Source organism: Lagopus leucura, unplaced genomic scaffold, assembly GCF_019238085.1.
Source record: "Lagopus leucura isolate 7727_CA_CO unplaced genomic scaffold, USGS_WTPT01 Super-Scaffold_100015, whole genome shotgun sequence".
Classification (NCBI taxonomy): Eukaryota; Metazoa; Chordata; class Aves; order Galliformes; family Phasianidae; genus Lagopus; species Lagopus leucura.
Window position 1 is genome coordinate 12,036,147 of NW_024962269.1, and position 15,312 is coordinate 12,051,458.

The following is a 15,312-nucleotide window of genomic DNA, read 5'->3' on the forward strand; positions in this document are numbered from 1 at the left end:
AGCCCACCCTGCCATGCCTGCTAACCATGTTCCTCAAAACAAACCATTAAAAGCCTTTCTGGTGCCTCGTCCTACTGAGCTGCACCAAAAGGATGGTGAGAGAAGATCCAGTTCCTGTGGTTTTTAGTAATGGAGTTCTTAAATGAGTACCAAGTTGTGTCCCTGCTTGTGGCTCATTAAGAACTGGTCACAGCTGGGGGTTGGCAAAGATAAAGATTGCTTTTTCAAGCCCAGGCTGATTCACAAGTGAGTTGTCATGTAATGCTTTCTGGAGAAAGTCAATTGTAAATCAATAGGTTTGGATTTGAAAATGGCTTTTGGCAAATATGTTCTTTTTAATATACCTACGTGTGCTAAAGCAATACTAAAGGTGAGGTGTCAGGAAAGGTTAATCCGAGCCAATGTCTGAGCGGGGTCATGTTTTATTTGAGATGTCTTCAAGCTTGCTTTGAGCGTGTTCCTTGGACTTGCCACCACATTTAATAGGTCACCCAGGGCTTGAGGAAGGCTTGAATATGAGACCTGTGACTTTGTACAAGTGCTCAAAACCTGCCTTTTTGAAAGACCCCATGGGAAGAGGTACAGTGATTGATCAGCCCACAGTGTTGCAGTCCCAAGTTAGCTTTTACTCAGGGCAAGACAGGATAATGGTGCAGGCTCACTGCCTGCTCAACACTTCACCTTCCCATAAAGATGGCTAGGGCAGATTCTGTTGTGTCGAAGCATGGAGCCCTCCCAGCCAGGTAGTGTATATAAATAGCAGGAATCGTTACTGGCAATCATTGCGTGAGATTTTATAGTGCAGACGTAGTTTTATGGTTATTATTTATTTTTATGGTTCACTGGATCAAGGCCCCTGTTTACTCCATAGCGCTCCAATGTCAACAATTATCAGGCAGTTGCTAATTGGGGCTGGATCAGAATCAGCAGCCTATCACTGAATATCTCTGTGGGTGACATTTCTGACACCTCCAGGATCGATGGCAACAAGCCCAATGATGCTGAGGAAGCCAGAAAGTTATCCCATTTCCCTATGCCCATTTCAAACGACGAGTCTGAAGGACTCAGAACGAGTCTTGATTTCCATCCTGATGAAAGCTAATGAAGCACGGAGGAACACAGTTAAGTCACATGCAGTTGTTGTTGTTCTTTTTTTTTTCTTTTTCATTAGTGGCTGGATGCAAGGGGGGGATCAAGGGTGGTTTTTGTGTTAGCGGCTGTATGACCGAACAGGATGTTGTTCTGGAGAATTAGACCCAGGGATAATGAGGATGCAGACAAGGGAAAAAGGAAGAATGAATTTTTCTATGCATTTCCACCAGGGGCAAAACAAAAACGCTGCTCCCCACCTGCTCTACTAGTGACAGCCAGGCGTGTGCCGTGCCATCCTTGTTGTCCCCGTTGCCATCCAGTTGCTCTGGTGGCAGAGCTGCAAGCCCTGCAACAGCTGCAGCGTGGGAGGTTGGCTTCATTCAACCCGGCATCTTCTGCAGCTCGGGCGGCAGATCCGGGCAATGCTTCTGAGCTGTGCAAACAATTGACATATGTGCAGTGAGGACTGTTTGAAAATGTGCATTTGAAAGGTTTTAATTCTTGTGTGTTTTGTGTGTGGTTTATTTTTATTATTATTATTTTTTTTTTTTTAAGAATAAGCCACTCTGCTCGTGTGCCATGCGGGGAGGTTGCAAACTCCCCGGAACTGCTTCTCCCAGCCCTATATTTCACCTTCCTTTTGATTGTGCTGTCATTTTGAGACTTGAGATAATAGGCCATTATTCTCAGAATTGCTATTATATTTTATTAATAGGATGGGAGGTGGGATTTATTGTCACAAACTCGGTATGATTTGCAATCATTGCGCTCGCAGCTCTCGAAAAGGGCAAATCATTTAGCTGCCTCCTTTGATGGATGCGGGCTCTGATCTGTTCCTCCCTACTTATCCAGGTCTTCTCAGCATTTGCAGCCTATGGGATAGGCCCTGCTGAAGTCGTTGGCACAACCAGCTTGTCCCTGCACAGTGATGGGATGAAGGCTGAGGTTAGGGCTGATGGCAGGAGCCCAGCAGATCTGAGTTCTCCTCTCACATCTGCACGTGTGGGTGTGTACATGATTACAGAGCCCGAACAAGTCTGTTCCTGTTTGGAAGATCATTGTCAAAAGTGTGTTTTGTAAGAGCTGGCCGGGCTCCTGTTTTCACATTACTAATTCAAAGCAGTTAGCTGCCTTTTTTGGGGGCCCTCTGCTTTCCCAAATCAGTGTTCAGCTTTGTCTTGTCCTTTATAAGGGCTGCAGGAGTTGGGAGGATGCAAATCAGGTCTGTTTTCACAAGGAACCTCTTGGTGGAGGTTAGTTTACCCCAGCGGGCTGGCCATGGTGTTACAGTATGGACAACGTGACCTGTGGTGGTAAGGAAAAATAACCTGCACTGGGGGATGGGGAGATGTAACTCACTGAAAGACTCCTGGTGCTTACAAGATAGGAGCAAGCAGGGACATGCTGGATCTAGCTCTGTCTTTCCCCTTGTCTCTGTTCAAATCTCAGTTCCTCCAACCCTCCTGATGCTTGCAGCAAGGAGTTTGTTTTCTTTTCTCCTGAAGTGCTTGAACACCTGAGGCTGAAAATCCTGTTCTTGCCTCTGCCTCCCCCTTGTTCCTGTAGTGCTGTGCTTGCAAACATCTCCGGATGTCTGGGAGCAGCAAGGGGCTGGATGTGTTGGCAGGCTGCTGTGCTGCTGGGGATATTGCACTGGGTCCTGCCACCCCCTAGGGAGAGACCTGCTGGTCTGCCCCAGGTTCTTCTAGGGGGCATTTGTTGGACCCTGGAAACAAAGTTAGGACTGCTGCAGGGACACCATGCTGATATCACCTTCATTCATTGTCCCTGGGGAGTTAGAATCTTAGAACCACTACAGTTGGAAAAGACCACTAAGGTCACCCAGTCCAACCATCCACCAACCCCCACCATGTCTACTGGCCACATTCCTCAGTGCCACATCCCCATGATTCTTGGTCACTTCCAGGGACAGTGATTCTACCACCACCCTGGGCAGCCTGTGCCACTGCATCACTGCTCTCTGAAGAAGAAATTTGCTGTAATATCAAACCTGAACTTCCCCTGCACAGCTTGGTGCCTTTACCTCTTGTCCTATCGTTGTTACCTGGGAGCTGAGGCCAACTTCTACCTTGCCATAACCTCTTTTCATGCAGTTTTTCAAGCAGTGATCAGGTCTCCCCTGAGCTCCTCTTCTCCAGTCTGACTCGGTTCCCTCAGCTGCTCCCCATCAAACTTGTGCCCAGACCCCTTACAGCTTTGTTGTCCTCTGGATGTGGCCCAGTGCCTCAGTGTCTTTTTTGTAGTGAAGAGTACCTCCAGCATTCGTGAGTTTGAGCACTGAAAAATATCCTCTGGGACATTTAAAACATTACCTTAGAGCTGGAGATGGGGTGAAATTGTCCTGTTTTAAAGTAACGTTTCACATCATGCAGCTGGGGCTGCCGTGAAGCTGGCTTTGTGAACCTCATGGTGGAAATGGGCAGGCTGGGGTGGTAGCCTGCCTCCATCAGCATGAGGAGGTGGAGAGGGGATGGAGAGCATGCTTTGCTTTGTCAGCGTGTAAACTATCCCTCTGTTTTTGGGTTGTAACATCTGGGGCGTGGGGGGCAAACAGCAAGAGTGGCCCTCAGGGGAAATGAGACACCTGTGGTGTTCAGTTGCTAGCCATTGCCTGGCTGTTTTCGCTTTCACATATTTCTGCCTGTCAAGCCCAGAAAAATGGTATTTAATTTGGAGATAGGCTGCACAGATGGAATAAATATATGCATACCAATGGCTTTGGTTAGGTTTAGGTATTTGTTGAGGGGCAAAAACGCTTCGGTGTTCTTGGATGAGGGTCTTGCATTTTATGCAAAGGAGGAATTTAGCTTCATAGCTGCCTATTAAAGTTGTACCAGCTGTCTCGTTAAACCTGCTCGTATCCTGGGTGATCTGTTGCAATCTGAGTGTTCGTCAGTCTGAAAGAGGATGCTGAGATCTGGCCTATGGGAACTGGAGCACAGGAGCTGCCTCTTACCCATAGGTAAAGGAGCTGGAAGGTGCTTGCCCTGGCACCTCTGCCATCAGTCAGCATTGACAAACTGATATCCTGTGTGGAAGGACACGAAGATCTTTCTGGAAGGAAATGCTCCCAGATATTCTTATTGACAGAGGTGGAAATAGAAATGGGGATTATTGACTCCCTGCTCAGTCTGTAACCGGCAGGTTCAACAGCTGAAAGAAATCAATTGGGAAGTCAGTGGGTGGTGCTTCATGGTATTTTAGCACTATGCTTCCAATATTTCTAACCGTGCTCTATTAGGACTCACGCTCCGGAAAATCCCATACCAACACTGCAGTCTGGTGTTTCCAATTGCAGAGCTGTTAATAACTTGCTGAAGGTTAGGACAGGGACTTCAAATGTGAGGAGCTGCACTCAGGACCTGGGTTTGCATGTTTGGTTTTTACTACCTCCTTCTGCAAGAAGTAGAATGCAGCTATCGTGTTGAGCGCTGCTATTCATTAATCCGAGCTCTTTGGAGTAGTTTCTTTTGTTATAAATCAGTCATTAAGTTAATTCTGTGTTTGATTCATATAAATTTTTTCCCCAGTTTGTAGGGTTTTTTGAAATCCAGTTCTTGCACAGCTTCTTTTCTCTGGTTATTGAGTTATTAAGGTCCTATCACTTCTGGGAACAGGGTTCAAAAGGTCTTTGGGGAGAACAGGTTTGCATCCTGAACTTGGAAGCAAGTGCTACAGGCCCCATTTGCCAACAAGGAACCACAACACTAATTATTTTTGTTGCTTATTTAACTCTTGATGGGTGCCATGAGCCAATTAAAATCACCACTGTTACTCAGAGTGGCATGAAACCTAAATGAGGAAGCAGGAGAGGTAAGTGACAGTGCCTTGTGTAGGAGGTTCTGCTGTTGTGATGGGCAAGAAAATTAAAGTCAACTTGGAAGCTCACTTCTGTTAGAAAGAAATAAAAATAAAAAAGAAGCAGAGATGATGATCTCAGGCCTCCATCAGTGGAGATTTAAGATGGTAAATAGTGTAAAATCATGTAATAACTCTTACAGCTCATTTGTAATGATACTGGATGGATGAAGCAAGCCATGAAGAAGAAGAACATCCATATATGTGGGACAAAATGCACTAGAAAAATTACAGTTTGGGCTTTAAAAAAAAAAATCAACATCTTTCAAATGGCTCTTGAGAAAATTTTCTTTAACTGTGGGAAATTGGCATAATGATGTAAAGTCAGCCTGGAAAGCTGCACAGCACTTGTGTGTTCGAACAGTGAAATTAGAAGTAACGTATATGCTGAGCTATGAGACAGATATTGCCTTAATGAAAGGCATAGCAGTGACACTGCGTGAACTTAGTGTTTAGCCAGTGACGTCTGCACTTCACAAGAGCCCATGGGAGGCAATTAGGAGGGCTGCAGAAGGAGGGAATAATTTTACCTGTCAGCTTTGTAAGTGGGCAGCTTTTTGTGCGTGCGTATGTACGTGTATTTGTATGTGCATGAAATAACCAGAAAGTAATGAGATGGAGAGGCTCGGTGGGGTCTGTCAAGGCTGTGGTTGGAGGTGGGGAAGCAGCTATTTTCAAACCCACAAGATTTATTTGTGGAACTGGTGCAGAGGTGGGGGGTGAAGGTAGCAGACTTTAGCCTTCAGGGCTTTCATCTGCTTTAAATTCAGGTTGTTTTTTTTTTTTTTAATGGTTATTTGTGAGTGTGAGCAGGTAGGTTACCACATATGTCTTACGGATGACTTCATTACATTTGTATTTAAAATTTGTTCTCTGATTATTACTTCTTTCCATGTTTTTCAGAAAGTGACTGAGGAGTGGTAGATGGAGGAGGCTCCAAACTCACTGCATGCAGCTCATGGGTCTCAGGTTAATTTAGGTCAGCTGAGATGCAACACTGGATGAAGAATGCTGTCATTCTGTCCAGAGTTAAGCCAGCAAGTGGAAGCTTTCTTTTCACAGAATTGTTAAGGTTGGAAGGATCTCTAAGATCACCTGGTTCAACTGTCAACCCATCACCACTGTTTTTGGAGTGAAGGTCAAATGGTGCCAGCAGCTGTGCACAAGTTGTCCAGGAGTGTGCAAACACCAGTACTGAGCCCCTGATTCTTTGCCTCCACTGGTTTTGGAAGATATGGATCTGCACCATAGCAATCTCATAGGATCTCCTCCAGAGCAATGAGGGAGAGCAAGAGAACACTGAAATGCCAACTCTAAAGAAACATCTCTGGACCTTGGCTCTGTTGCTCCGAAGCGGAGATGGGTCCAGGTGTTCTGTCACTCATCAAGGTACCTGCTCTGCCAGAAGTCATTGGCCCATGTCTGTGGGCAAAGCGAATACACAGCAGAACAGCTGGGAACCCATCTCAAAGCAGTGCTTTTCACTTGTGTGACTCACAGGCAGTTATCTTTGGTGGAATATGAATGAACCAGAGCTCAAAATCTTGGCTTGAACCAAGGGCAGAGGTAGAAGATGCCTCATTTAGCCTGAGGAATGCTTTTGACAGACACATTGCTGCCACATGGCTTGGCTGGGAAAAGAAGTTGTACCTCTCTAGTGAATGGAAAGATTTCACCGAAATCCTGCTGTAGCAACACCAGGTTGTCTCTTGATTGCTTGTAGTCCAGCAATGAGGAAGAAACTCATAGCTCATTCGAACTTGCTAATGGAAAAAATCACACTTAAGTCTATCTCATGTTCTTGTGTGAGTCACAGCAATGTTTGGTGCTTATCCTTGAGTGGAAAGGTTCTGGTGGGGAGGAGCTGCGGTGTTATTTTTCCAAAGGGCTGATTATTTAGCTCTGCCCAATTTGGGAAGTGGGGCTATCACTGTCTCGCTGTTATCACCCTTTCAGCAAGGCAGATAGCAGCCAGCACATTACTCACCACTACCCCATGGCTATCTGTTTTCTGATTACGTGTTACAAGAAGTGGCAGCCAAAGCCGCGAAGCCTCTTCAGCACTGGCTGAAGCCACCTCCTATGGGCTGTGATGCTCTTGTCCTGTCACCTGCCCTGGAGGCTGTGAGCCTTGGTGACTCTGCTCTGTTGGCACTCAATTAGCCACTTCTGGGAATTAACGTGTGGGGAGGCTATAAGCTGTTCTGCAGATAAGTTCTCTAACTTGCCAAAACTGCAGTAATGAGGGAACTTCTTTATAGTTAGAAAAAAAGCAGCTCTCAACCTGTTGCTTCCTTCTTCCTGACAGCTGGCTCTGAGGCACCACGAAGGTATTTAACCTCTTACTGCCACTTTGAAGCTCTGCACAGGGTTTCAGTGGCTGCACAGGAAATTCTTACAGCTGCCAAACAGCGCTAAGATGGGGCCATTCAGTACAGAGAAGCCACCAACTTCTTGTTGCAAATTCATGATGCAGTGTGGACTGCAGACCATCTTGCCTTGCGCTCATCTGGGTTTGCTCCACTGTGTGCTCATATGTGTTAGAGTTGTGGGTCTGCATAAGCAGCTGATGTTCCTGTTTTTGGAAGCATTTGCTCTTTTGCTGCTGGATTGAACCGAAGATCGTGCTCTTGACATGTTCTTTCAGGATTAAAATGAAAGTTTCTGGAAGATAGGCTAGGAGCTTTCTCTATAGTTCTGCAGAATGCCCAGAACTCCTAGCAGAGGTAAGCTTCAGTGGGGTGATGGGAGAAGATGGTGTGAGAAAGCACCTGTCATTTCCTCTAGGCATGACAGAGAGGTTTTAGGATTGCACATAGGACTCTCCTATTCCGTGCTGCTGGGCCTGCTGGGGATGTGATGAATGCAAAAAACACAGCCTGCACAGAAGCTCTTAGATTTTTTTTTTTTTTTTTTTTTTAAAGTAGGGCTCCTGCTTTAACTTGCAAAGACATGGAGGTGAGAAAGCTTGAAGAGCTATTAATGCCACCAGGTTGGTTTGGTAGGAGCGGAGGCAGAAGGTTGCGCTTGTTCAATGTAGTGCTTGGCACAGTGCTTTGTGTGATCACCCTTGAGTCTGTCCCACTGCTAAATGTCCACTTACTGGTACAGTTTGTGTGGACTTGTATAGAGGAGAATGGGAACAGAAAGCAAGTGGTGTTGATTCACAGCTGTCAAGGAGGATGGAAGATCGACAATTTTTGTCTCACAAAAGGGTAAGTGATGCTGAACTCTCCTTAGACCAATTCCAGTTGAACACAAAGCATTTTAACCTCTTAATCCTCACTTCTGAATTATAGCTCAGACATTCAAGGTTGTGTGGCTTTTTGGAATTTCTCCCCCGTGTGTGACCCTGGTCCCAGACAAATAGTAGGGCAGCTCTGACCATCGCTCGGTGCATGCTGAGTGCTGAGCAGAAGTGCTCATCCTGTGATCTCCTGGCTTGTTTGCCTCCCTGTCTGACCCTGAGGGGAATTCATGGGAATCCTCACTGGGAAAGAAGCAAACCTGAAGTGACTATAGATGTAAAATGTCATTTCCCACTGTGACACGAGGAATCTGAACCTGATTTTTATCTTGCCCTTCTAAGGTGACCTCCTCATCAAATGCTGGAAAGCTCCTCCATGTTTCCCAGTGTGCAGACCCCAATGACTGGTATCAATAGCGGTGACACGTACGAATGCACTATTTCCCTTTTGGCCTTGTTTGCATTATTTTTGGTTTTCATGTTTGGGCTTTGGCGTAAAAGCCAGCGGAGAGCCTCTCATTTAGTCAAGGCCATTTCAGCATTCATTGCAGATGAGCATGGTGCTCCAGGGAGCCAGTTGTATACTGGGCTTTGCCAGTGATTCATTTCTGGACGCTGCCTGAGCGATTCCCTCTGGGCCTCAGTTTCCTGTTCTGTAGAATGGAGATAATACCCGTTTATGGCCCAGGGCTGCTTTGAAGCCTTTACAAAGTTAGCGAGTGTGTGTTTGGATGAAAGTTGGGTTTTTTCTTTTTTCTTTTCTTTTTTTTTCTTTTTCATAAAGCAGATTCAAAACAAGAAGTGCAGCTTTCATTCAGGAGCTTGTATGAAGTGATCAGGATGCAGAATTCCTGCCCAGGATGAATGTGTCTGTGCTGAGCACTGAAACAATCATCATGTAACTCTTCTAAAAGCACCCACTGTTGGTGCCCATGGCAGGGTTGACCACTATTCATTCTTTTTTTGTTTATTTTATGTAAATCCTTTTTTCCTTGTCATTGAAAGCACAAACAAAAAAAAAAGGGGGGGGGGGGGAGGAAGAGGGGGAAGACAAAAAATAGAGAATTTTGTTCTGTAAGCCCCATAAAATCGATTCATCCCGATGAAGGTTTTAACGGTGCCAACCCTCTGCTTGAGCCTAAAAGAAATTCTCCTCTTTCTCCCGACTGTCACATGGTGGGGGAAGATGTGAAAGCAGAAATGAAAGAGGTGCAGACTTGTCCCCTCGCTTTTCTTGCCCGGTTCCCTTTATGTGTGCTCTCCCACCCCCTCCACCTCCCTCCCTCCCTCCCGCTCTGCCTCAGTTCCCATTGAAATGTCAAATGCAGCAGTTGTCTGCGAGTGAAAGAGGGGTTCCCTGGTGGGAACGGGCTGCCCTTCTAACCTGGAGGCCTCGGCTCTTCTCTTCTCCCTTTTTGGTGTTTCCCATTCCCACTTTCTCAGCAGATGTTGTGTGGCTGTAAAGGAATGAGTTTCTTTTCACCTGGCCATGTGAATGGGCTGGCACAGAAACACGCGCTCATTCTCTCAGGCTCTGGCAACAGCTTACACAGAAAGAGATTGTTTCTAAGAGCTGTCTTTTTTATGCTTTCTTCCCTTTTTTCTTCCCCCTTTTTTTTTTTTTTTTGTTTTTAAGAAGGGGGGGAAAAAAAAAAAAAAAAAAAGGCGGAGAGAGAAACTGGCTGTATTTTAAGCTTCCTCCTTGGGTGCCAAAGGAGCCCTTAGAGTTTTGTTTCTACCACTTTTGTTCCTTTTATAGCTGGGATTCAAGCCGCGGGCTTTCAGCTCCCCTTTGTCTTAGCCCCGCTTTTCCCAAGCAGTTGACATGAGAATTGTATGGCAGGATGGAGGTTCAGCCAGGAGCACTGCCTCTGCTTTAGTCCCGGGCTGAAGTTTTCAACTCTCAGCAGCTGACTTGTGCAAGTTAGCGAGTGTGTGACATTTCATGTGCTTTCTGCAGGAAAAAGATTTACTTTCAAAAGAGTCCTGCCCGAAAATATGTGGCAGTGTGGTGCAGAAATGCTCAAACTATCTTTGTGGTGTTTTCTTTTTTTGTCACTCTGCTAGTTGAGATAGCAGAAGCAAACTTCAAGTCAGTGAAATAGAGGTTGGGGAGTTTTCATGCTTTGTCCTTTCTCCCGTTTTTGCCTTCCTGGTGTTGCTAGGTGCCCTCTGCTCTTTATCATTTCATTGTGAATTTAGGCTTGGTCAACTGAAGAGCAGCACAGAGGTACCAGGGAGAGATGCATGCTCCTGATGGCTTCGTGCAGCCTGTGTTTGGCCAGGTCTCTGCTCAGAGCTGATTACACTGAGACTTGGTGGATATTCAGGAGCAAATGACAACACCTGGGATCAGGAATCGTTTGGTCTCATCCCACCCTGATGAGACAAACGCACGTGCTGAGCCTGAAAAATGGACTTGTCATTTACTGATTTAATGAGTAAATAATGAGCCATTCTGAAAATACTGCTGGGATATTATGCCAGTGCTTCTCTCTGAGTATTTACACACACTTTAACTCCAGTTGTTTTTTGTTGTGTGTGCGTGTGGTTTTTTAAAAATCTGAAGTTTATTTTTACAGTGGTGCTTGGAAGGCAGTAAATAATCCGCAAGGAATTAGCAGACAAAAGTTGCTGGCTCTGCTCCACCCTATTGAAGGCAAAGGCAGAACTCCCATTTACTTCAGTGGAAGTAAGAAGTAGGGCCTGTGAGTGTGAAAGATTAATCACTTTTATGATCTGGATATCTTTGCGAGTGTTGGTCTTTGTCCTTTATCTGACTGAGGTCATAAACAAATCATGAGCATCTTCTCAGGTGGAATGCAGACCTGTGAAAACAAAACTTCTACATCTGAAAGCTTTTGGTAGGTTTTGTTTTTGATAATATTTTGGAAAGCTGAGCTCGGCGTGTTGATGTTGAACTGACTCTTCATCCATCCTTCATGTGCACAGCATTTCACTTCTCCGTTTGTACGAAGCGCCATTTTTGGAGATGTGAGACTGGAGGAGTCTCAAGTTGAACCTCCTGCCTGGAGAACTGAGCACAACACACATCCTCAACAAAAGCAAACGAGGAGGAGGTGGCTCATGCCTAGTAAGGAATGCTGCACGTGTGGTGCTAGTGGTTAGGAAGCATTTTTCTTTGTTCTGGTGCAGCCAGTGATGTTATTTGTGCAAGTAATAGGATGATATAACTAACTCAGAGGTATAGTTTTTATTTAGTTCTGTCAATGGGCCCTAAGTGACCTCATGAAGGAAGCAAATACCACTGTCTCGAGTTTTAGATGGGAACCTGAGGCTCTACTGCATGGCCAAATACATAAGGACAGGGTTCAGCCTTTTCCTAAGTCCTATCCAGCATCTTATCCTCTGCCTTATGAAAGCTTTATCCCTAAAATGTGTCTTGAGAGAAGGACTCTGTATTGTAGTTTTCCTATTGATTCCTTTCCTGGAGTTTATGCCTTTTGGAGGAGATGGGGCATTGCTAATTGCTTCAGCTGTTCTTGACTGTTACAGGGCACTTGAGCAGAACTGTGCGGCCCGAGCGTTTGTACTTTGTAAAGTAACCCTTCATCCCTGCAGAATGGAAGGATTAACAAGTTTAGCCTCCTTGATTCATCTTGAATTATTCTCTACACCATCTTAGTCTGTGGTGCAGCATAGCTGAAAGTAAGGCAGAGCTGCCACTAGATTAGCTCAAGATGAGTGCCACAGAAATGAAGTGCTATTGTCGTTCTTCAAGCAGTGACACTGTCCAAAATAAAGGACATCTGGGTAGGAAATAACCGCCTGCTATCCATGGTGTACCCCAGCTTGCCATGAATGCTGGCTGTGCTAGGCAACCAGCAAAGGGAGATGCAGGCAGCTGTAAGCCAGGCCAAAAAGGGAGAGAAAGAAAAGACCAACCCTGAGAAAGATGGGTGGTTCTTCCTTGCTATGCTCTGAGCTGGAAGTCTTTTTATTCTCTTCTTTTGTTGGGCTTTCCCCTTTCCTTTTCATGCCCCAGCAGTGGGTCTGGGTGCAGGGGAGCATTGAGTAGTCATGTTCCACCCCTCCCGTGGGTTGTGGGGGCTGTGGTTTGGGAATTCTATACAGCTGTGTGTGTGGGATCAGACTGCAATGCTGCTTGTGACCCATGGAAGGGAGGGTGACACCCATGGCTCCCTGAAGGATGTGGGTCTGAGTCTGGGTGTTGCCAGAACTATAGATTCACCTATGGGTGAGCAGCTAGCCACAGCATGCAAGCCTTTTTGAGGCAGCTGGTGGCTGATGTGGTCCACTCAGTGCTTAGTCTCCATTCATTTTTTTCCAGTCTGATGCTTTGAAGAAGGCAGTGGTGGGTAGAAAGATGCCAAACAGCTTGCCCAAGGTTTGAGGAGAAGCCTGTGGCAGAGGGGAGTGGATGGGCAGTGGAACTGCAGCATTGGCCCTGAGACTGTGACAAAATGGGACTGCGAAGCGAGAGCAGGGTGCTCTCCCTTTGGTGATGATCTCACCTCTCAAATGTCATTTTTGCTGTTTCTTTTTCCTTTGTTTCCATGTGCTTCCTGAAGAGAGGCTGCCCTGTTAGAAAGGCTTTGTTTCACTGCTTCCTTTATCATAATATGTGCATTTGTGGGCAATCGGTTCTCAAAATATGTATCAAAACTCTGAATTTGAATAATCATTGTTTCTCTCAGGTGCCTTCCATCTTTAAGCACCAGAGCAGTGCTACCCCACGGAGATTGGGGCGCTGGCAGCACCCCAGGGCTCTCCTGTCCTTTGGCACAGGTTGAGGCTGAATGTAGGGAGGGCTGCCAGCAGGGCCAGCTGTAGCTAAAGAAGCAGCCTCCAGAGGGAGAGAAGGCTTTCTCTCTCTCAGGCTTTTACAACCAGTGCTCAAAGTGAAATGCATTTAGAGAAGAAAAGGCTGGGCTTTCTGGCTGTACAAGACCCAGCCTTGCAAATCTGCTCAGTAGCTTCACTGCCTTTGATGCTCCGTTTTGGTTTGATCTTTCCCTTTGCTTCTGCTGCTGGCTGGGAACTATAGAGGTGTGCCTGGGATGAGGAATCTCACCTAAATGGATGCAGGTCTGAGGATCTTTTTTGGTCAGAGATGCATCTTTCCCACGTTCAATAGGGCAAACATGCAATAGAAAACAAATGGAAAACTTTCCACTTCCAACAAGGAGCTGGCTCGTTAAAGACAACGAGAGCTTTGCAGCAGCAGCCCTAGAAACAGCACTGAAAGTTATCCCAAACATGTAAATGAAGCGAGCTCCAGTGATGGGAGGCCAAGCCACCATGAACCCACTGCATCGTGCTATTAATACAAAGAGGGGCCTCAATTAATTAAACTCTTACAGGGTGACGCAAAAGCATCACAAGAAATTTGCGGTGCACGTAAAGACAAAACGTGTTGCACCATATCTAATTGCCAGAATAATTATTTTCTGCTATGCAAATTATCATGAACAAATTCACTGCAGCTCATTTGTGTGTATTTAATTATCATCAAGAGCTGGGGTTGAGGGACTAGATTTAATATGTTGGTAATGAAATAGCAAGAATTTGTGCGTGTGTGTGTGTATGTTTGCAGAGAACTCGTTATTTTACCACAGCTGGATTTGTTTATTTTAAATAAATCGTTATGGCAGATACAGTTTTGCATGTTTGCTCATTTGCCGATTTATCATAAAAACTGTGGTTTCAGTTATATGGGTGGTTTCTATCAAACACATATGATCCCTCTTGCTTGCAAGCGCCATGTTTCTGTTTTAAGGAGGAGCTCAGCTTGAAGAGAAGATGAGTTTGCATGCAAATCAAGAGTGGAGAAGTGGGAGGATTTGGGACAGCCATCATTGAGAAGAAAGCCTGGATGGATGGAGGTTTTGTGCTGGACTTTGGGTCTTTGTGCTTTCAGGATGAGTTTTAATTCCAGCCTCACCCATTTGTACACCAAAATGGCTCTTGGTTTGTATTTTTGTGTTGGCATGTGTAACAATTCTATGATCATAACAAAAAGCAATAAAAGTGGATGTGGGATGCAAGATAACTCTTCTGACTTTTATGTGGGTCTTTCTCTCTTAAGATGCAGGTTTTCTGGGCTAGTGCTGAACTGAAGATACTGAGATATCAATTAAACCCTCAAGTTACAAGAGAATATTAAATTTGGGAAGAAAATGACACTTAGTTGTAATTGTTTGCTTCCCTTGGTTTAGAAGCAATAGCCTAGATGCATTTGGCTTCCACCTGACGCCTAACCATTCCATGTGGTCACTGCTCCAAAAAGAAGCAGAGAGGTTCCCAAGATGCCTGGATCACAGCATGCTCCAGAGGTGCCAGGTAACTTAATGTAACTAGCAGTACTAGCCATAACCACAAAACAGCAAATATAAGCACTTGGTTTCCTCTTGTGGATTTGAATAGGAGATGTAAGCATAACAAAGAAGGGGTAAGGAAAGGACACAAAGGTATCAGTGTAGGACAGGCCAGCTTCTGGTGGCATCACCTGAGCCCCGAGGGTGCCCACAGAACCATTATGTGCTCTGTCTCTATGCTGGTTTGCATATAATTGATGGTTCCTCCGAGGTTCTGCCTCCCCCTCCTCTGCGGGACGCCCTCTTCTATGTTAGTTTATTTTTTAAATAATTAACAGACTTTGTGACTGCCTGTCTATGCGTCCCCTTGGAATTCCTCTCCAGCTACTCTCATCCATCCCCACAGCTCCTCCCTCTCCTCTGCAGTGTTCTTTTCCTCTCACTGCATCTTAAAGCGTTGCCTTTTGTTTTGACTTCGCTGTGCAACACAATCTCTGGGCGCTTTTTTTGAACAGGATTCCCTATTGCTGTTTGCTGGAGGCTGTAATTCTCTTTTTCCTAGCAGCTGCCACTCCTAGCAAAGATTTTTGGTCTGAATAATTATTGTGGGTCAGTGTATCACGTGAGAAACTTCAGCTGTTACTGATAGTGAAGACAAGAGTCTGCTCCCCCTCTCCCTATGAATCCACCTTGCTATGGTGTGAGCAATAGAGAAGCCTTAGCACTCTTTTGCCACTGGGAAAATCTGCTATGGGTTGGGCTGGTTTCCCTTCTGCTGCCATGTTGGCTTTTTCC